The 24934-nt window shown below is 34.2% G+C and overlaps 1 protein-coding gene and 2 non-coding genes across 5 annotated transcripts in view; all 3 read right to left on the reverse strand.

Annotated features, from left to right (window-relative positions):
- Positions 1–24934, reverse strand: part of LOC127845724 (uncharacterized) — a 265031-nt gene that overhangs the window by 28593 nt on the left and 211504 nt on the right. The window lies entirely within an intron of this gene.
- Positions 11980–12069, reverse strand: Trnay-gua (transfer RNA tyrosine (anticodon GUA)). Its single transcript is given in 2 exon segments — positions 11980–12015; positions 12033–12069. It is a non-coding gene; the product is annotated as a tRNA-Tyr (tRNA).
- Positions 20889–20978, reverse strand: Trnay-gua (transfer RNA tyrosine (anticodon GUA)). The gene is given in 2 exon segments: positions 20889–20924; positions 20942–20978. It is a non-coding gene; the product is annotated as a tRNA-Tyr (tRNA).

Below are 24934 nucleotides of genomic sequence, written 5' to 3' on the forward strand. Positions count from 1 at the left end.
CCCATTGATGAACGCATAAACTCACTGTACGTTAAACTTGCAAAATAGTCACCGACCATCGATAACTGTTATACTATTACAGCATCCGCAAATGTGGCAAACACAAAGAAAAACTGAATGAAGAACATTAAATATGGACCGTGCTCTGTGAAAAGGGGGTTTAATGCAATTGCTTGACGTGTCGTTCTAGATAAGCCTTTGCAGTCCGCACAGGCTAATCACGGATAATACTTTACGCATTTATGGAATTTTTCGTTTACAGAAAGTCTCTTCTTAGCAAAAATCCAGTTTAGGCGGAAAGTGTCGTCCCTGCGGACTGCACAGGCTAATCTTGGACGACACTTCACGCACATGCATTAAACCCCATTTTCACAGAGCAAGGCTCATATATATCACAGGTACTTGCACATATTTACCGGTTTGCACTTTGTTCATCTTCAAAGTGCCATTATTTATTTGACATTCCATCACGTCACACGCATGCGTAATCCTCTCGCCAACTGCATGGCACTGGCCTTCTGCGTCTGTGCATCCTTTAAATAAGTGAACAATAAAAGTATATGTACGTGAAATTATTTGTCTTATTGACTTACGTTATATATATACTCTAAGGAAAAACAAAGTTATTGAAAGTAATTTGGATTTTTGAATACCACTTAAATAAGTACTAAAGCGCGTTATGTGTTCTGTCTCAAATTCTGATGACTCGTTAAAAAACTTATAATATTTAAATAATGTATTGTGTAAAAAAAGAAATATGCGCGAGGCGTTTTAATTGAGTGTGTTCTTAACATTTTATTTAATTTTTTAATCGAAATCAGGAATTGTGGCATTATACTTCTAATCACATAACTCTTAATTGTTTAACTAAATAAACTAATTGTTTAACTAAATAAACTGTTAGCCTAAATCAAGAAGATGATTAATGTACAAATTGTTTGAACGCGTATAAAACGCGAACGCTTCAAAGTAGAATAAGCATTAATTAATAACGATTCATTTGGGTCATTTGTCCAAAAGGATATTAACCCATTTATGCCTAGCGTCCTGAAAAAAGGACATTGCAAACAGCGTAGACCCAAATGAGACGCCGCATAATGCGGCGTCTCATCAGGGTCTGCGCTGTTTGCTTTTAGGGATTTTCTGTAAGAAAAATTCTAAATATAGAAATAAGTATACTAGACATCCCTTATTTTGGAAATAAATTGATCCAATTTAGAAGGACGGGAGAGTCCACTAGGCATAAATGGGTTAAGCCACGTTTTCACAGATCGCGGCTCATATGTACATGACAGCCTTAGTTCAACATTACCAGCTTCATGTAGGGTGTAGTGAACATTCCCCAGCAGAGACACACACTTGAACGTGTTACACGACTCCTTCCACGTGGTGTTCTGGGGTTTACACTCGCCTTTAAACGGACACACTGTAGAAAACATACGGTAAATAATCGCATTAATGTCTGTTTTTGTATGAAATTGTTGTATTAGCTGGGCTAAAATCATTGAAACAACGAATATATACTAATTCTAAATTTAAGGTGTTCTAAAATAAAAATGCCTTCGGACGGGCTTACTGTTAAAAGCACACAAAAACGCATTTAATTTTAACAACGCCTTTACTCAAATGAAGTATTATTCTTATGTGTCTGCATTACAAAATGATATTCAATTTTGTTCTAATATTCCTTGTTGGCTGTATGTTCGATTATATTTATAAAAAAAACACAACGCGATAAACAAGGACTCTTTAAAAGCAGTAAAAATATAAGAAAATAAATGACAATATCTCACAAAAAACATCGACCTTTACGTGGAAATTAATTGTTCTGACATCTTTTAATGCATTGTTAACACTTAAAAACATGCCTACAAACTATACAGGAACACATCAGCATCAATAAGTTTCCACGAGTATCACATTGGGGTACAAATTATAACAATTCACCGGACTGTTCTTATACAAAACAACGTTGGAAATAATTTTTGGTTTATGTTTTGTCTATCGGCTGACAACTGTAAATTAAAAAGACGTCTTCTCGGTTAAGTGTAAAATGTGGTAAAAAAGCCCGGATGTAGTAAGATGTCTGCATACGAAATTGATAAGATAATTAACATTGATGTTTCTCATTCTTACAATTTTCACATAGAAACTTGTGTTCGATGACTGTATGCTGTGAATTTTTCTATCTCCATTTTAAGTCAATATTTTAAGTGAAAAAAACGTTCTTAGAAAATCAAACTAATTGCCTTCGTAAAACAATTTTGTTAATGGCAAAAGCTAGATAACATTTACTTTACATTGCGGGTAATCACGTGATAGTCAAGATGGCGACGCCATGCCGATAAAGGTATTTTTCGCAGTTCTATACTCTATATTTCTTGTATAAATTTGTTGAATGCCGCTGACTTTAAAGCCATATCTGCAAGAAAGTATTAATTAGCGTTTATTTCGTATTAATATTCGCTTATTATCTCGAATTTACTCGCTGCGAAATTTCTTAGCGGGATGACCTATTTAAAGTGGTAGCGCATTCGCTTACAGATCAAGACGCCACGAGTTCGAATATCGGCGACTTCAGTTTGTTTCACCACTTTTTTCCTACTATACACATTAGTTCAGTCTTATAAAAACATGACTGCTGACTTTAAAAAAAATGCCCAAATATGTTTGAAATCCCATTAAAAACGTGGATTGGAGCGAGATTTTGAATCAATGATCGTACTTCCCCAGCTTGATACATATGTGCCATCCTTCAAATAAATGCAATAAATATATTCCTTATGTTTTCGTCATCTTTTGCGTAATCAAGTTAATCTAGCCATTCGTAGTAATACCTAATATTAACGGTATTATGTTTGTAATCTTGAATTTAATCATTCGAGACATATATTCCAAACACTGTCATTTTAATTTTATTTTCATAATCCCTCTCAACGAACAAAAAGACTCGTGAAATATTTCATCCGACTGCTTTTCAAAATTACAAAATACTCGAGTCAATGAACTGAATAATTTAATATGCATCACCAGGTACTCACAACTGCAGTTAAGCGATTTGTTTTGCCTTCAGGTAACACGTACAAGAAACGCTGCAATGGTTTGATTATTCGTAATATTGATTATAATATCCTTCATTGGGAATATATTATATAAAGATCTATATATTTTTCAAATATTACATGAGTATTGTTTCAATTCCATCAGATATTGATAATAAAAAACGATGTATCACATATTTACTGAAAAAATAAACTGCTGTCAAGCGGGGGAGGGGTGGGGGCATGCGTATACGGGAGCTCAACGGATTTAAGTGAGGTTAGTTTGAACTTACTTCCACCATGGCGTCGTTTTTTGTGTTTTCGTAAAGGATTAGCGGATATTTCACCCGGTGGTCATTTATTTTTATATTTCTTTTAAATGATTACGCCATTTCGGCTCTACAATGTTTGCGCTTCTCTCGGTCTTTTGTTTTAAGCTCGATAACGTCGGGATAAAATTTTATTGAAGGAAACCCGTACACGCGAGTTTCCTTCTGTAAAAGCATTGTAAAGCAGTGTTCGGTAGGGTAAAACCTGCAAACACCTGCATTATCTGCTCTAAGATGTCATAATACGAGAGTAAATGAACATTGCCATACTCTAAACAGAACTATTGGGAATATGTCCGTATATATATTATCAAAACCAATCAACACACACGTGATGTTGCGGAGTCGGGAATCGAACCAGCGATCCTCGGATAAGAAGTCCATCGCTCTACCAACTGACCTAGCTAATATGTTGAACCAATATCAGGAATATTCTTTCGCTCAACTCTAACGATTAGATTTAGTTTCCTCTCAGCTGATTGTTGAGACTGTCGGTGAAATCACGAAAATCACAAATCTAAGCTAAAACATATGCACATATTCATCCTCAAAATCGGGCTTAAGTCGGACTTAAAATATCTCAAAAATCTGTTATGAACATCAAATTGATGGAAAAGTTTGAAAGAATAAATAATTATCAACTTAACGTTTAGTCAGATTATAAGTATGTTCGTGACACTATGACCCTTTGTACGTACACTGCTCCGCAATCTCAAAGAACCCGTCCTTGCCACATCGATACACGGTGCACGGGTTCTCCGGGCGCGTCCATCGCTCCCCTTCGCTGTAATACACGCCGTCCATCTGGCACGAACAGATCGGGTTACAATGACCTGCAACAGAAACGTGTTGTTGTTAGTATTTAATAAGTTAAGTTTATTTCTTTAAATACAATGTAAACAAAGGCTGAACATGCATAAAACGTGTCGTACAAATGAATATTTTCAAGTGTTGTTGTCTTGTTGATATATATATATATATATATATATATATATATATATATATATATATATATATATATATATATATATATATATATATATATATATAATGTGAAATAAAAACAATAATTAAATAAATAGTTGCATAATGAATAACTATACATTATTAAAAATATAATAATACACAAAGTATTTTGGACACTGTTAATGTTTTGTCACGGGGCAGCTCATGTGTAAACTTGTCAAATACACAACAATAAATACCAAAAAATCATTATCTAAGCCCCAGTCTATTAAATAATTCATGCTTTAATCGATTGAATTGTTGCAGTGCTCAAACTTACCAGTCGGTCTTCCAACGATGACGTCATTTGTTAATGGAGACGGGAGAGACGTCACACTACATATTGCAACGACGATGTATCCAACTCGAAGCCAAACACTGGATGCTTCCATTCTTGTGAATGTTTATTAACTTGATATTTATAAATTTGATTAATTTACAATTGGTTTATCACACGAATAGTGTCTTTTGTTATCAGTAATTGGAAAGAAAGACCTTCCTTCGAAAAGTCACTCTGTGTACATACTTGATTTTCGCAGTCTTTATTTTGATCTATTTTTGCAGTACGTTTAAATTCTGGCAAACATAGTCAATACAATGCTTAAATATGTTTTATCCAAGAGAAAACAAGAACAAAATTGGCAATTTTGGGAAATTTTCAAAATACGTACGTCAACAATTTTGGTTCCGTTTTTCAACTGGATAAACAACACAATTTTTAAAACGTGGTTTATGTGTAAACTACCAATTATTTAGATTAAACTTGTTAAAACAAGTGGAACATATAATACTATCAAAAACTATTTCCAAAATAGTAAATACAAATCATAATGACAATCCCAAATTGCCATATATAAACATATATTCTATAAAAACTAAATTAAACCAACACGAAAATGTCTATTCGTCCTATCAAAAAATCAGTGGTAGATCAAGATACTCGTCAACAAGTAAATATCCAGGAATATTTTAGTTCTCAGAAAATAATGAAACAATAAATATTGAGCATCAAGGAGAGAATAATGAACACAAACATAATGTTCAGGAATACTATCGCTAACAATCTGTCAAGTCCTTGACATATTCTGTATATCTGTTTCCGACGTCACTATCTTATTCCGAAATCAATTATATCTGAAACCTACAACATCGCCGCAGTAAAATTACACAGCGCATTGTTCTGTTGACAAAAAACACAATGGATTTCGTGTTTAATGCGCTCTGAATGTGTTAATCGTCTTGTACTACAAGACAGATTTGTTTCACCGAGGCAGACTTAAACAGCATCTGTGATTTCGCGCACGTTTTTGATGATGATGAATATATAGGCGCTAACGACATTGTGATAATTCTCGGTAATTACATATTGTTACGTGTATGGATTTTCTTATTTTCTGTTTGTAATGGCAACACTAGTATATTATTTGATCATATACACAATGAAACGATGTTCAAAGTTAGTTTCCACTTCCAATAAAGTTACAGTCAGCACAAGCTGTACTGATGCAATGACCATATCAAGGGAGGCGGAAAACTACAACTGTCGAGGCATGGTATGGTATTGCGCAAGGGGGGGGGGGGGGGTTAGAGGGTTAAGGTAAGGGTTTGGGTTAGTGTTAGGGGTCGGGTTAGGGTTTGGGTTAGCCTAAACCCAACCCTAACCCTAACCCGACCCCTAATCCTAACCCTTACCCTAACCCTTTTTTGGGGTTATCACCCCTGACCATGCCTCGCCCGCTGTAGTTTTCCGCCTCCCTATTGCCCCATTGGTGCAAAAAGGTACCATGTGACATTGAAACTAGAAGGCACATGGTACCTTATTGCACCACTGGGGCGATATTAAAGTATTTACCTTAATTAAGTGAGTCGTTGACCTTAGAGATAGGACAATTGATCTTGCACGCGACATGCTGTCAAGACATGATGAGCTTTTGCGGGCCAATATATAATAAGTTGTATAATATAAAAGTATCAGTCTATGTAGGCTGCACCATGCTTATATTTGACTCCTATTTATATTTGGCGTATGCTAAAATTGAAAGAATAAAACACTTTCAATGCCTGTCAAAGTTTAACGAAGGAACAAACAAATCAACCAAACATATAAATAACACTCATTATGTAATGTATACCTGCGGTTTATTAATGCACATTTAAACAACACACATTTCAATCGTTGATCCGTTAAACTATGAAAATATTCCTCAAAAACACTAAACACATATGTGTATCCTTTTTAGATTTTGATGATATCAACACAATTGCACTTAATAAATATGGTTGTTTATCGCTGATGCAAATTCAATGGTTAACAAAATGCTTGATCCAAAAAAGCAATAACACGGATTTATATTGAAAATAAAAACGGAAAAAGAACACAAGTCTTCATCGTTAACAAATCTTTAACATAACGCTTGTTTATGCTAATTCCTAAGCCTATTTGTACTGCGTACGTAATTACGAATTTACAGCTGATATACCACGCAAACATTTATTAGTTGACCAGACGTTCTCCAGTTTATGCAATAATAAAACACGGACTAGGTATACATTTTGCGATGATTGTTTATTGACATTCATAGCGGACCCAAAAAACCGAACAGCCCGCATATTTACTGCCTTGTGACCTTGTCACACGTCATTATAATGATCAATTAACATCAATTATACTGATGACTAGTTTAATTTCTCAAAGCGATTTGCATTTTTCCGGCTAAATATAATTATTAAAACAAACACACGTATAAATAAAAAAAACAACAACAGATACGTTCAATGTATGTTGTTACAATTAAATAGAGCATTTTTGAAACTATGTCTTTGTACTCAAAGAAAGAGCACATCGATTTGCCTATACATTATTCGACGAAACATATATCTCAAACCTTATGATGAGGACAATAAATAAAAGACGATCCTTCTTAACCCATTTATGCCTAGTGGACTCTCCCATCCTTCTAAATTGGATCAATTTATTTCCAAAATTAGGGATGTCTAGTATATTTATTTCTATATTTAGAATATTTCTTACAGACCCTAATGAGACGCCGCATCATGCTGTTTGCCAAGGCCTTTTTTCGAGACGCTAGGCATAAATGGGTTAAGTTCAATTCAAACGAAGAAACTTAAAACAGCCTTTAAAAAATTGCGCAATCCCTCATAATTCAGAATTTCTCACTTGAAAGAAAATGTGCACGATTTTCAACAATGTGAAATTTCACTGAGACAGCAATATACTTTAGTAAGTAAATATTTATTCTTTTATATTATCTTAAAAGTAATTTTCATTGTGCCAATTATTAAGCGTTATTCTCCCACTTTTGTATTATATCATTATCGTAAGCGTTATTCTTCCTGTTTTGAATAAGTATTATTATTATCTTAAGCGTTATTCTCCCATTTTTGTATAAGAATCAATAATTATCTTAAGCGTTATTCTCCCTGTTTTGAATAAGTGTTAATTATTATCTTAAGCGTTATTGTTCGCGTTTTATATGTGTGCCAAGTATTATCTGAAGCTTTATGTTTTCGTGTTTTACATTGCTGCGAACTATCATATTCAGCTTTTTTTTAGTAATTTGTATTAATGTCAATTATTATATAAAATTACCAATGATAATATTATACGTTATTATCAGTGGTTTGTTTATATGCCAATTAGTATCTTTTGTGCCAACTATTTTATTACGCCTCATTCTCTGAGTTTAAAAGTATTGCCAATTATTAAATTAAGCATTATTCTCATTGAATGTTTGGCATGAAGGATCAATAAATTAATGCACATGCTATGTTAGACAATACGATTGCTTTTTAAATGTATAAGAAAGTGCATTTGAAATTAATATATTCAATAAATCAATTGTTCATAGTCTTTTACAAATTTACGTATAATGACCATTGAAACGAAACTTGCGTAGATTTTTAAGTCGATTCATCAATATCAGCATTAGAACAAGAAGCACCAGCATCATTAACATATTCATCATATTTTTCTTCTTTGTCGTCGTCTTCTTCTTTTATCTCATTAATAATATCATTCTCTTCTTCTTGAATATCAGTATGACTATCAGTTTCAACATTACAATGAACAATTTAAAAAAAAACTGATAAAAAAGCTTAGACAAAAAATGAGTGCAGCGAGCATACAAATAATGTTAATTCAGTATGATAACCATAATAACACACAGTGTGCACAGATACAACAAATCTATTCTCTATAATTTGTTATTTAAATTAAGCTGAAATTGATAAATCGTTTTATATCTGTCAAAGTGTCAAATTCGACAAACAATTTTAATGCAGTCATGAACTGTACAGCTTAATTGTAAACATTTAGCGAATACATCTTGAAAAGAAAACAACACTAAATTGTACGTTTGCAATACATAACTTGACAAAATATGACAGCCCAAGACGTTAATAGTTGGCATGGTTTGTGGTTGCGTGAGTTGTATTTTTTGTTCGTATGGTATTAGTTAATCAATTATTTACGTAATTATGCTACAATACATCGACATATATTATACTCTACTATCATTAACGTAGCCCGTAATATTAATAAAGTGTATAAATACGTTGTGGTAAGTTTTTTGTTTTGAAAAACTTATATAATTTTTGCAAGATAGATTTTAAGCAATAAACATCATACATATAAACGAAACGAAGTCTCCGTTTTGCTCCTGACTGCTTTATCTGTAATGGGCAACCTTACAAAAATAAGTTGTTTGAAGTATTTCCCCAAACTAAAAACGTAATATGACTTAAATATTTACAGGCATAGACCGTGTATTGTTTTTTTTTAACAGTAAAAGTATAACATAATACTAAGGTATCAGTTCGTTTTATTATAGCCTGATACACAGTTTCATATCTGGTTTTCTTACAGGTGTAACAATCATTTACACACGTAGAGGACACTTCGTAACAATCATTTACATATGTAGAGGGCACTTCGTAAAAATCAATTAAAAAGTAGAGAGTACTTCGTAATAATTAATTACACAAGCAGAGGGCACTTCGTAAAAATCAATTAAAAAGTAGAGAGTACTTCGTAATAATTAATTACACAAGCAGAGGGCACTTCGTAACAATCAATTACACAAGTTGAGGGAACTTCGTAACAATCAATTACACAAGCAGAGGGCACTTCGTAACAATCAATTACACAAGTAGAGAGCACTTCGTAACAAATAAATTACACCAGCAGAGGGCACTTCGTAACAATAAAATACACAAGTAGAGAGCACTTCGTAACAAATCAATTACACAAGCAGAGTGCACTTCGTAACAATCGATTATAAAAGTTATGGACAAACTGATCAGCTTGTATTAAGATGACATTATTGCGTCAAATATGAGCCGCTGTCAAAAGGTGTTTATTGCATGTGCATAAAGTGTCGTCCAAGAGCAACATGTGCAGTCCACACAGGCTAATCAAGGACGACACTTTCCGCTTTTGTGGTATATAAAAAAAGAAATTCTCTATATAAGAACATTCTTTTTTATGCGGAAAGTGTCGTCCTTTATTAGCCTGTGCGGACTTCACAGGCTAATCCGGGACGACACAATACGCACATGCATAAACCTTTTCAAAGAGAAAAACCCATATATTTTGTTTAAACGTATTCGGCCGAAAATCTGAATTCATATGTGCAAGATATTTGTATTGTGCTCTTTTTGCTCACCTTATATTATATGTTATATTATATTAACAATATAATTAAATATATTTTTTCTTTTTCTGTCGGTCGAATTTCTTGGGGGCAAAATAAAAACCACCCTGATGCATTTAATATGTTCCAGTGCTAAAATAAAGTTAAGTTTACTCATCGAGTTTTTTTTACGAATTAACTGAGCAATAACAACCGCGGAGTGAAGACACGTGTTGATGACGCACGTTCATGCACGTTTGCTTTTTAAGGCATAGCTTACATAATACCTTACTTCTTAATGTTGTTGAAAGTCAGTTTTTAAAGAATCTGTTACATTTTGTATCGGCTGACTAGGCAAAACAAATGTTCAGTTTTGTATGCAGCATTGTACCATTGAAGGTGATTAAGATTACCACAATGTGATTTTAACATGGTAAGGATACAGGACACACGAAGTGAAAGTCAATGGTGCATTTAAACTTGTTGGCTCATGGTGGATTGTTAACCCATGTATGCCTAGCGTCCTGAAAAAAGGACTTTCATGACTCGCATGATGCGGCGTCTCATCCGGGTCTACGCTGTTTGCTTATAGGAATTTCTGTAAGAAATATTCTAAATATAGAAATAAGTATACTAAACATCCCTAATTTTCGAAATAAATTGATCCAATTTAGAAGGATGGGAGAGTCAACTAGGCATACATGGGTTAATACACAATGAAAAACCCGTGTGGAAATATTGATGTTGTCTCTTATTCTAACACAGCACGCGACTTGTTTTCTATAGACACAGAAGTGTGAGTTAATTTGCAATAACTTATGGGCGGAGCTTAATGTTTCGAAAATAGTTCCGAATAAATAAAGAAAATATTGCGGTAAAATGCACGTGCTAAAACCCGCTCTAAAAGAAATTTAATAAATGTAGCATGTATATAAATGTAATGAAACAACAAATTATATATTTGGTGATAAGTGGCATAACCACGCCTATAAAGAATGTTATTTGTTAGGAAACGTAATTCAGAAAACATTTATAGCATGTCAGCTTTTCAGTAGCATCAATAAACGTGACGTCATTAAGTTTCTACGATTGTTGTTTTCAATGAAAGTGACGTCATTTGCACAATATATATGAATGAAAATTACGTCATATGTTTGTACAATTCAATTACGTCACTAAATAGTGAACTTTGTACTAAGAAGGGCGGAGTATTGAAAAATATAGTTCACGTCCTAAAGCTTGAACCAAATCAATCAGAATCGTGTTAGAATTGAAATAATATTTTTCTATGATGGTTTGTTGTCGAATAACCCACAGTAAGTTGTATAGATGCGTGTTATCAAATCACTCGTGCTTCGCACTCGTGATTTAATTCCTACGCATCTATACTCCTTATTGTGGGTTATTCGACAACAAACCATGATAGAAAATATTATTTCTTAAATAGCATGCGGTTAATATAATTTTCCTAGTTTGAGCACAGCGAATTAGAGGAAAATTATTTTCCTTTGCATAAGAAAGTCTCCTGTAGGGGTCGCTCAGTGTATTGTTTCGGCGGGTAAATGTGCTCGTGGAATAGCCATTCGGCATTGCGATACGAACCAGAAAACACGTTAATTTTCTTAATATTGTATTGAATATAAAATATTGACAAATTTTCTCATGAAAATGCTTATCTGCAGGAATATAGTCTGTTTGTTGATTTTTGTGTGTAAACTATATGAGCGTTATTTAATGTATGAGTTATGAAATTTATATCAAAATGTGAATTGCTCACATTTGTTTATTGTCATACATTATAAATGTGTCATCTGGTCGTACGCATAGAAACCAAAATACAAGCTGTATTTTCAATTTAAATCGTTGTGTTTGTTGTTTATTTAGGAGACGTATAAGGTACAAGGAAAATGAAGACTTTATTTTTTACGCAAGGTAAAAAAGGAAGAAAAGAAGTCCCGCGAGCCGGATTTGAACCAGCGACCTAAGGATGACCATTGGTCAAACCACTACAGTCCTCCGCTCTACCAACTGAGCTATCGCGGGGATGTGTATTAATATAGACGTTTACAATAACGTACGTCTTGATCGTCCCGAACGTACAATGCTATACGTATAGCGCAATATGAAAAGCAGATGAACGCTATACATCAATGTCAAATTCGACGTTTGCAATACTACATTGTTAACTCTTTACTTCTCGGTACATTACATGACACGTGTAGTCTCCCTTTGTTTGGCGCGCGTTATATTACATTATGGAAACTAGCATTCAATATTTTCGCATGTTTTTCGGATTATTCCATTAGGTCATACTATTCCGGGTGTTCTAGCCATTGTATTGCTCAGAATAGTTTTCAAAGCTACTAGCGTGAATTTTACATATTTGCATATTGTTATCGCATTTTCGTTTGTTCATATCAATACGTTAATATTTAATGTGGACTTTTTATTATTTCATCATACCATATTGCATTATAATAAGTCATGCATATTGTAATGAAGATGGATTATGCTGAAGATAGAATACAATATGCTGCTTGTTACAAATTTATTAAACTTTCTTATACACCAATGTTACATTGACAGTGCAACCACACGGCACAGTTTAGGTGATACATCATGATAATCATCATCGGGAATATGAAAAACACACACTAATCATATAAAGAATTAACCTGCGAGCCGGATTCCAAACTTACGAATTAAGGATGACATTATTTTAACCTAACTTCATTCATCCAAGCGTACATGCGTAAACAGGAGCTTACAGGGTTTAAATGAGGTAAGTTGAAAGTTGCTCCCAATATGGAAACATGCAAACAACGCAACATTGGAAGTAAGTGTCCAACGAACCTCACTTAAACCCAGTTAACTTCAGCAATTACGTGGGCGTACACAATGTCGACGTTTACGCTAACGGATGTTTTAAACGCGGCGAACGGAACATTTTAATAAACCTAATAACACAATATCGGTATCTATCAAGATCATTTTCCGTGCAAAATTGCCGTTTGTGATATTAAATGGTGTAAACCATGTGTTTGAAATAATACAAATTGTAAGTATATCTTAAGTTCATTTGGTGAGATTAATATTTAAAATATCGGAACAAGAAAACAAAAGAGGTTTTCCGATAGAAACGAATGAATTCATTTTTACCTCAAAATAGTATAAATCCACAACTTCGTCAAGAAAATCGCCACTCTTTTTCTCGTCAATCCTAACAACTTTTTTCCTTAAAAATAATTGCAAAAAATGCGTGTTTGGACTGGACAGATCTTTTAACGCATAAAGGAAACAAAATCCTTCTGTTGCCCGTATGTCTTCAATGTGCAACGGAGATCAACCTTTGCGCATTCGCGCCAAACAATTACAGTACATTCTCTTTCTTTTCAAACATTTACTATACCAGCACGAGACTGTATTTATAAAAAATGATAATTCATGCAATTATTATTATATGCAGGGACGCATCAAATTAATATTTCTTGAAAATTAAACTCAGTATTTTGACTTTCTTTACATTATAAAAAAAACTGGTTCTTAAACGCGAGTTATAAAAAATGTTAAAATATGCATTTTTTAAATTAGTTTGCAAATTTGTATAAAACTTTCGGCATGATGTAGTTGTATAGTATATTTTCTTCGTTACCCGCCATTGAATTGTTTCTATAATAGGGACAATTACGATCTCCCGTCAAGTCATAGCCCATGCAGGGATGGATTATATAAGTCAATATTGGAAAGAAAGCGATAACATGGCCGTACGAAGACAATAACGCGACAAAATGACAGCACAATGAAGATAACGCGACACATCCACAGTTCGATAGCGATAACGATGATAATATCAGTTAAGTACGATGACGAAGGAACGATTCTTTGACAGCGCGATGTTGATAATGTGAATAATCTCTCACTACGAAACTAGTTTAACTCTCGTAACATAACAGGGGTCATGCCAATATTTAGCGTGTGAGAATGATTGAGCGCACGTGGATATCTTTACGTGCACTTCCGAAAGTCAGTATGTACCTTGTGAACTCCGTTAAGCGCGCAATTGAGCATCATAACTTAAGCAAGAGAGCGGCGAAAATATAGCACAATGTAACGTATTTTCGTCCGAAATTTTCATATTTGTGTGCGCACTTTGACGTCATAACGTGTGCACTGGATCATTCATATTTGCGTTTTTTTTATTTTGTTTATACTAGCACTCAAGGACGACACTGTGAGCACTTTCAAATCTAAATGCACGCTCTTGAGAGAACATGGGAATGTAAGCATCGTTTCGTGTTTTCTTTTGCACTTACTTGCTTGTGTGTAATTACGTGGTAATCATTACGAGCGACTTCTTCGCGTTATACGGGCACTATATTCACTGGGGACTGACGAGGTCAAAGCGTAGTCCGTTTCGCTACGACGTCGGGTATAGATTTACTATGAAAACATTGTTTAAATACACATAACATCGAGGAAAGATTAGTCGAAAATTGTGTTTAAAACAGGTAAGATTATGCTTTTCTAATAACAAAACTTTGAATTTAAGCACATTGACATTTCATAGGTCTTTCACATCATATTATAATCCAAGATGTCTCTGGTTTATGCGGTTAAACAAGAAATATACCGCTGTTTTATCAAACCGAAGTCAGGTTTCACTTTAAAAAAATGCAATTAAGGTTTACAACTGTGTTTAATTGACACAATTTTACCATTTCCATATTGATCTTTTTATCGTGAAGCCACTGGTGTGTTAAGAAATGTGTAGGGTGACCCAGTTTACAGAAATAAAGGCTAAATATTATTATTAGGCATGATCATGTCTCTGACAGTATATGTTTATGCCTCGCTACGACAACGCTTTAGCGCACAGTCGGCATGGTAATGCACATTATTATGATAGTATTAAATTCACGACTAGGCCAAAAGAAACGATTAAAATCGAAAATCCATATATAAGATGACAGTTGAGAGTCGAGAACCTAATGTCGTCGGTCTCAATAAAAAAATGACGCATCTTCACCTTGTGACAATCCCTTATACGTTCATTTTGATAGAGACCGACGATAGGTTTTCAGCATACGGTACTCTTTATCAAATAACATTCGATTCTCGTTATCCCCAACTCTTTTATCTCGAAACTCTGCTTATGTCAAAGTAAATCCTATGTCCCAACTTCGATCATTATTTATCTCATTCGGATTTTGATTTTTACATTGTGTATATCAAAGCGATTTTCTTGAAAATCGGTTATCGTCAACTAATTTTGAGATGAGTTTGATGTTCGTATACAGGACTTTACCTGTAAAACCCACACCTGTAAAAGACGTAAGGTGTGGAAAGTAGGACCCCAATCGCACAAATCCGCAATTGCCTTAATAAATTGTTGTAAATGTGTGGCAGTGGGTTTCTGTCACAGGTTATTGTTTACTGCGTACATGACGGCCGGTAAATTTACCTCGTGTTACAATGCGGTTAAGGCCCAGTCTCACTATGATGCCGGCGGAGCCCCAGTGCGTGATCAGGCATCTACCGGGATGAACCCTTCCGGGATGAAATGGTGCAGTCCCGGTTGTTTCCAGTACCAAGCTGGTCATTGCCGGTCCTTCCCGGTAAAACCTGGTCCATCCCGGAGGTATTAAACATTTGAATACTTTCCCGGTGGACTCCCGGTTGTTCCCGGTTAAACCTGGGCGTTACCGCAGCTCTGCCGGGGTCTGATGCCGGTATAGCCTCGATGAGTGCCGGCGTAGTGACGGTATACCGGGGCTCTGCCGGGACTCTGCCGGCTTTCACCGGGTTCAACCTTTTCGTTTGGATGTTCATGCGCACAGTGAGGCACGGTATCTTTTGCACTGGGAAATGGCAGTCTACCATAACTGAAAACTGCATGTGATATGTCCTGAAATGGATACAGAAACTTCGTTGAAAAAACCTATACATTATATTTGTACTTCGTTGCGCAACCAATACATACTCTGTGCGAAACCTATACATAAAGCGACTTGTAATTTCCTTCGAAACAAAGCATTTGAATTATTAAAATACATGTTCGTAACCTGTTTTGTACTTTAAAATGTGAAATGTACACTGAATCAAATTAACATGTAGTTGTATTTAAGTTACCGTAATTGGCTATTTTAACAGAATAACCACCTTATACATTGCTTCAAATAAAAATATTTCGATTTTTGCTCAATATAATCTTAAAGATTGCAACTACGCACATGTGCTATTAGTTTGTTATTGAAAATAAGTACCTACCGTTACTGGATGTTCCGTTCTCTAATCCATAAACACCAGAAAAGATGAAACTCGCCTGATTAAGTGGTGTATTAACACAGTGTTTTCGTAGTAAAACATATACCCGACGTCGTAGCGAAACGGACTACGCTTTGCCCCCGTCAGCCCCCAGCGGTATTGCCTTTACGGACGCACGCTTGATACAGAACTTCAAAGCATACCATGCCCACCTATCAACTGTGAGTCACGAGAACCCAAAGGCTGACGGCACGAATGATCTTGGACAGAAGATTGGTCCCTTATGTCCTTTTTCTAAAGATTTGATACAGTGGACATTATTTTTGAAATGATGTCGGGAACCGTAATTTGAAGGAAGAAATAAATAAACTAGAAAATAACGTTCATACATATTACTAGGGATTTTCATAAATGTAGTCGATGTGATCAAATACAATATTACTTTTAGTTATACTTATATACGCGTATATATGAAGATTCGTTGGTGAGTACAAGATCCAGATCAAGATTTTGCGACGCCTTTTCTTGTCGATCATGATACGCTTATATTTCATTCAAAAGTCTTTATCTAATTGTTGTGCTATCATATTATTACTTCCTCGTGATTCTTGATTCATGACGTCAACATGTATAAAATATTTCAAGAGTTTTATTGAATTGTAAATCATAGGCTAATCAGAGAAGGCACTTTCCGCACAGACTGGATTTTCTTTACACGAACCATTCTATAAAAGCGAAAAGAGTAGTCCATTATTATCCTTTATTATATAGAGGATATTTGTTGGATCCGGTGGATTATCGATTTAAATTCACGAGTGATCATAGAAAATAATATTTTCACGAGTGGCGCAGATTAAAATCGATAATCAACCGAAACCAACACATTTTCTTTTTATTTTATGTTTTTTTCACAGTTTATATACATTGTGAAAGAGTTTAACTAAAGAATTTCGCTGGGAAAATGACGTCATTACGTCAAAAAATGACGTCATTTAACATTAAGAATGAAAATTATCGATAATTTTTCACTGATAATTTTCATTGTTTGAAACAGTGAAATGATCAGTTTTAATTCACTGATATTTCTCTATAAACCACCGGAAAGCATAAAATAAAAAATGATTATAAAATGAGTTTATTGCAAAACGGGCTTTTATTTTTTCATTTACATCGCAATAAGACACTGCAACCCGTTTTGCAATATTATTGGATTTCTGGGTTAAAGTCGCTTAATCATGAAAGTGTTAAGATCACTGTTTATTATACATTCTGTGTTTGTTTATCACATTTACTTATGGAATTGGTCACTTTCAATGTCCGTTAATTTTAAGTCGAATCTGACACCTCTGTCTTATTATATGTATACAAACTCCATATATACGACATTTGAATCTTTCTTTTCAGCGTTTCAAATCAATTAGAATAAATAAGTTCTTGTGGTATGATTTTATTGCAAATAGAGTTTAGTGCACAACGTGTTGTTATAAAAATGCACATTGCAATAAAACGCTGCAACCTGTTTTGCAATAAAATTATGCACTTCCGGGTATTCTTCACTTAATTCCTAAAATTGGTGAACATCACTTAATATAAACATTCAGCCTTGTTTTATCATATTTACGTTAGAGACGCCTTTTAAATAAAAAATATACATATATATATTATATATACCAAACATTCAAACGTTAATCGAAAGTTCAAGTATGTTTTACGAAGAAACAAACTATGTTTTACGAAGAAACAAACTATTATTGTGGGCAAACCCGCAAACCCGCCAACTCAACTTGCTGGTGATATTTCGCAACTTGTTAAAATAGAACACCGGATGACAGACTGACACGTAAAAGACAACCATTCCAATTTCATATATTTACTTCCGTAAACGTTACGACGTAACGCAAATTACCTGTTGAGGAGCTTATCTAATTTACATATGTGCTATTCATCTTGTAAATCTTCCGCGTCGCTAATACTGCGCGGTTCACGTGATGATTAAAAAATAACGACACTTTAAGCATTTTATTTTTGTTACATATTGTTTTTGTCAGCGGTGTTATTTAAACATTTTGTAAATAATGATAAGTATATATTTGCAATAAATTTATTACAAAACGGGTTGGAGTGTCTTATTGCAATTTGATTTTTTTTACAACAATCCGTTTTGCAATATACCCGTTTTGCAATAAATTTATTGCAAAACGGGTTGGTGTGTCTTATTAATTCAAATGCATTGCAAGAGTTAAAAGGGAGTTAAAAGTGTTGTATTTTAATAAAATTGTTATATAAAATATAGACACAACTTTGAGTTAAGACTTAAAATGCATGGAAGATGATGCATTTCGACATTTAATACTAATTGTTTCATATTGATTTGAAACGGTATAACGGAAGTGTATGCATTTATTTGCGAAACGCTCTGTTTACTCACTGTGTTTTTATATGTACTTATATGTACACTATACGCCTAACGATCGTATTAACAGAATGAACGCATGAATAACTGTGTAAAAATGAAGACACCGGTTGATTAAGCCTGTCTTAGGACGTTTAATAAAACGCGTACACAGGATCACGTGACTTTGTGGAGTTCCCCATTTTAACTTAAATGGATGTACACACAACGGTAAGTGGTGCTTGATTTCAAATACCTTTTAAATGCAATTTGTCTTAAGAATTTCAACTAGTGCATACAAGACAGATTTGTATGCTGCTTATGTCGATGTGAAATGCTCATAATTATTTTTGAATAAGCCTGAGTTCTTGTTCAAAATGTAATTTGTACTTCATGGTTACGCTTCACGCAACGTGACATTTCGTCAACGATTTCAGACTTATTCGAGGATTAATTCTTATACCCTATGATATTGGCACATAGTGCAAGAAAATCAGTCTTTTATGCACTAGAGGTTTTTGAAAATGTATTTCAATAAAAGGAGATATTTGCAAAACTTAAGTTCTTAACGGTGTGATAACATTCTGTCCAGCCCATGTGCAAACCCCTGAAAACCCTGTTGATTCTGCACCCTGGTACAGTGTAGTTAACTATGCCTGGCCTGCCAATGCTGTATTTCACTCAGTGTCTTAGTCTACCATATTAAAATCTTTCATAATTAGTGCCTTACCTACTTACTGGACAATACCTAATCTTTCATAATTAGTGCCTTACCTACTTACTGGACAAAACCTAATTTCAGTTTTCTGTGCAGAAGTGTATTATTCAAGATGATACGTATCAATACAATGTTATTCTAATGGTGAACACAAATAATTATACCGATTATAACAATAAATGAAAGTTAGCGATGCGTTAAATCTTTGTTTGACATGCCATCAAATCGCACGTGCTGCCTCCCCTTGTTTGGTTAGGTTAATATACAATTGTAAAAACAAGCAAATATTACTACCGCGTGATATGCGAGAAAATATATATCAATGTATACCATTAAAAGTATTTTTGCCTTTGGCATTTTAGCATAGAGATACCAAAAACATTGACTATTGTAAGCTTAAGGTATAATAACGGAACCCCGTTAGGCAATCGCTCCTGCATGTATTGATTTTACTATCGAATAATACAAAAATGAAAACGTGACAATACAAGGACTATAACACTTTGATATTGTTTTAAAATAATAAACAGAAAAAATGGCTTCATAAAAGACAGTGTCATTTATCTAACAGCTTGTTAAAAACATGTTTACATATTCAATTTTTCTGATATTAAATGACAACGACAACAATTCAAAACATGAAAACTGAAAGTGGAATTGAGTAAAGCAGAACATAACTACTACATGAAATATACACCAACAAGCGTTAATACAAGTATTTGGTAATTTGAAACAATACATTACTAAGTTATGGACGCACTGGACCGATGTGTCTTATAAAGAAAACTTTGCTGCCCAGTTTGTTTGCTCCTTTAGCTCTCCTCTGATTATATACAGACTTATTGTCTATAACAATATTGTTATTTTTATTGATAGTGCTGGTTCAAATTTAGCGGGGAATACCTGAGCAAATAACTGATGTTCTGAAATAATTAGTCATTTAAACACAAAAATGCCGTCATTGTTAACAGGTTTGTCCAGGCAATGCTGAAATGAAGTAAAATATTCTCATCGGGAGTTTATTTTCAAAGAACTGCTGACGATGGGATACAACTAAAAGGGACGGAGAAAAAAAAATGGCAGAGGAGGCACGCGTTGATGAAGCATATGTATGCACGTTTGCTGTTAAATCCGTAACATAAAAAGTCAGGCGTCCCAATCTTATATTTCAATCGGAGTATTGGTCTATCATAAACGATTTTTATATCATCTGCTATGTCTTTTCTCGACTGAGCGAGAAATACCTACCTTCAGAATCAATGCAGTTACATATCATTCAGTGTCATAAGGATACTACGTAACTGCGATTATAACTGGCTGATAAGATATTAACATACTAATGCGCAATGATTACATGAATGAAAGTGCGTTTAAACATTAATTGTTATTAAATAATTAAATATTCGTGTGAGAATGTGTATGGTTCCAGGATAACATACAGTTTAAGCTCTTCTTTACGCAATTCGGAACAGGGATTAAAAAAATTCGTCCCGCGAGCAGGAATTGAACCAGCGACCTAAGGATAACTGTTTGTTAAACCACTACAGTCCTCCGCTCTACCAACTGAGCTATCACGGGATACGTAACTATATGTAGACGTGATCGATAACGTACGTTCAAATTGTCCCGAAACGGAAAATTGCCATGCGCCTTAAGGAATATGACAAGCGGATGAAAGCTTTACATCATTTCCGACTTTGCGTTTGCAATAATTAATAGTTAACTCTTGTTTTCTTACGACATAAAATCGTAAGTTTAGCCTCCTCTTGTTTGGTTCTGTTTGTTTTCAATTATGAAAAACAAGTAAACAATTTTATGTATTATTTAATATTATTAAAAAGAAAAAGAAACTACCAAGTCGCTTCATTTATTATCATTCTTCATTTTAAGCAAAGTGATGCAAACAGTTATTGTTTGACTCGATTGCATTTTAAGAGCGTCCAAACATTCCAACGACAGCGGTTTACGTTCGCTATTGGGTTTTCGTATGTGCTTACTTGAGCGTGCGTTTATTTATATATTATGTAGCTTTTGTGTGTTTGTAATTCTATGTTTCCGGAGGGCAAACATTTGGAAGAACGAGTTATTTTAACTAATATCTAAATCAAAAGATCAGGAAAGGCGGCCATATAAACTGTTCATTTAGTTTAAATGTGTGAATCATACAAGAGCTTTGTCATCGTTTTATAACGATATTCAATCACACAAACCTTCCAAATCTTAAACTATTCCATTACATGTTGCACTTAAGTAAGCGAACACACTCGAATGTACCCCAAATGATAACAAATTCAACATTGAATTAACCAAACACATCAGTTACTTTTGAGTCAGCATCAACAATTTAGGATCGGTTGGGTTCGGTGAAAACACACAACTTGTGTTCAGGTATTATGGGTTTTTATTGTAAATATTCATGATATTAAGGTCTAAGCAGTATGGTCAATATGGATATATTTTAAAACATGACCGTTTTGGTATATACATCATGTGTGTTGTTGCTGTGTTACTAGTTGGTGCATGCTATAAGCTATGCGAATGAAAAACAGTTCAGCACTTTTCAATGTAAGGTTAACTGTTAAAAGTAACTCGCAACTGGGGAAATAAAACATGTTTCATACATCCTCTTTTTAATTAATCAATGAGCATATTTTTAAAGGTTATCGTATTGTCAAGCATAGTGCGATTTATCCATGCATAGTGCGATTTATCCATGCATAGTGCGATGTATCCATGCGTAGTGCGATTTATCCATGCGTAGTGCGATGGTTTTAATGGGATTCTGCAGATAATGCTTTTGCATTTCAGGTAAATAATATATTTTTGTCCATGCTACGATTTTATTTGAGGTACGCAAACTGTAATATATAAAAGAGACAATACAGAAAAAATTGCATAACCCGCCAGTAGGATTCGAACCAGCGACCAAAGAATGACACTTGTTCATGCCACTGCTGTTCCCGCTCTTCCAACTGGAATATCAATGGAGACTTTATATTGTTTAACGTCCCAACCACTTTACCATGTTATACTTCAATATTAGATACAATAGAACTGTTCCAATGTCGATCCCTATTAAATTCCAAAATCGACAACACATAATGTAAATCAGTCTCATTATAAGTGGTGATGTGGCCATGAAACCTGGCCCAATCAAGAAGCCGTGCGGTCAGTGTGGTAATCCAGTCGCCATAAACCACCGTGCGGTACAATGTGAGGATTGCTTCTACTGGTTGCACATAGGTCCAAAATATGCAAATATCTCGCCGGCAGAGTATGGGAAATTAGCTAACAGTGATAAGGCGTAGTTTTGTAAAATATGCAACAACTTTCAATTTACAGACTCATTCTTTAGTGATGTGAATATAAGCCATCTGGATGAAAGTGACTCTAGCGATGCTTCTACTACTTAATCGCCTGTTGAAGAGCTGAAGGCTGCACGCAAACTGCATCCTAATAAATTCATAATCAGCCATATCAATATCAACAGCTTAAACAATAAATTCATGGAAATTGCTGAAATACTTAATGATAAAATTGTTGACCTTTTATTTATTGCAGAGACTAAATTTGACTCATCCTTTCTAAACACAATATTTGAGCAATCGCACATTCTCGGCCCTTTCCGTCAAACATCGGATAAGTACCTCGAAGGAGATAGTATGAATACACATTTCGGAAGCGGTATTGCGGTCTACCTACGCGGGCCTACGCGAATCAAAATTACATAGTAAAACAAACATGGCCGGTTTTGCGAGCTGTTTACATTTTGCAAAGATGAAAATGGGGATTTTCTATGCTCTGAAGCCAGAGCAAGTGCAAAGGTTATGGACGCCATCGTTGTTATTGTTTTTGTTGTTGTAACATTCTTAGAATGGTATCACGTGGGCGGACTACTTTCAACCCGTATTTCTCCCGAGTCCGATTATGATAATCTGCGAGGGGTACCGAATGAATATTTGAGGTGCCGGGCTACAAACTTGAAAGGGAAGACCGAAACATTCATGGCGGGGGTATAGAGGCATACACTAGATCTGACATTGCCTCTTGTCGCCGAAAAGATCTGGAATGTGAAAATCTTGAGAACATTATAATCGAGGTTAATTTAAAAAAGAAAAAATCTGTTTAATTAGTGTTTACTGGCCTCCAAGTATGAAAGATGACTTTTTTTTTCTGTGATTATTTTACAAAATTTTTAGAACAACTGCATAACTCTGTTCGACCATTTTACGGTTATTGGAGACCTTCAAGACATATGCTGCAGTTTTAATGCAAATTTTGCTCCTAGAATTTGATAATTATTGGTATTAAGGTAGAACCATCTGTTGTGGATAAAATAAAAATTAATGGTCAACGGTGTTGTTCATTTTTTATACGCACTTGAACAACAAGCATATTTCAGCACAAGAACAATTCACCAATAAGGTTATAGCATAAAAATTTGAGTAAATTAATGAGAAAAGTGTTGAAAAACACCTCTCTTTTTCACAAAATATGTAATACTGATTTAATTTGACGGCAAATTGGTTTATTTTTTAACATGAATTGATTGTTTCATGTTTTTGTTTATCAATTTTTAAACATAAACAAAAACAACAGAATTTCACATATGGAAATAAATAAAATGCATCAAAGTCATTTTATTTTAACATGCCTTACTGCACCTAGATTTTTTCCTTATTTACCTAAATGTTTAATGAGTTATAATTTAATACAAATATAAAAAGAAAACAATGGGTTACCGGCGTCGTTTGTTCACAAATGCAATTTAACTGCATGTATTCAAATACAATTTAAAAACACAGTGAAAACAATTAACATGAATCAGGTCAAAACACATATTAGTAGATGTGTATGCCACTGAAAAGGTAGATTTAAATGTAAATGAAAATACAAGTTATTTGTGTCAACATCAGTAAAAGTAGGTAAATACAGCATCCACCTTAAATATCGACGGTATTAGTTGTACTTCTTGACATGACTTGACCAATGTTTTTATGTATGCCAATGAGAAAGTAGATTTTAATTTAAGTGTAAACACAAATTATGTGTAGCAAGATAAAACAAATATAAGTTTATACTGAACCAAACAAAAAACAAGATAATTGAATACATTTGAAGGGGCATACCAGTCAATTTTGTTTTGAAATTCTCATCGTTATTTTACCAATTTATTATTGTATGCAAATGTAGATTTAAATATAATGAAAATACAAATTATAAATTATGTGTATCGCGTTCATTACATTAGGTTAATAAAGATTTCAATAAAAAACAATACGTATACAATACACTTAAAGGGGCATATCAACGGTATTTATTGTGATTCTTAATATGACCTCACCAATTCACTGCATATCATTTGTATGACTTAATGTATATAAACGCAGTACCATATTATTGGAATTGCTACGAAAATGTATATGAAAAACGATTGTATCTTCACAGTTCGTGTACGGTAAAAATCTAATCCAATACAAGTACTGCATTTTTAGGAAAACGTGTACATGCTACAAACAAGTTGGCATGTGAAT

This window comes from Dreissena polymorpha, chromosome 9 (assembly GCF_020536995.1).
Source record: "Dreissena polymorpha isolate Duluth1 chromosome 9, UMN_Dpol_1.0, whole genome shotgun sequence".
NCBI classification, from domain to species: Eukaryota; Metazoa; Mollusca; class Bivalvia; order Myida; family Dreissenidae; genus Dreissena; species Dreissena polymorpha.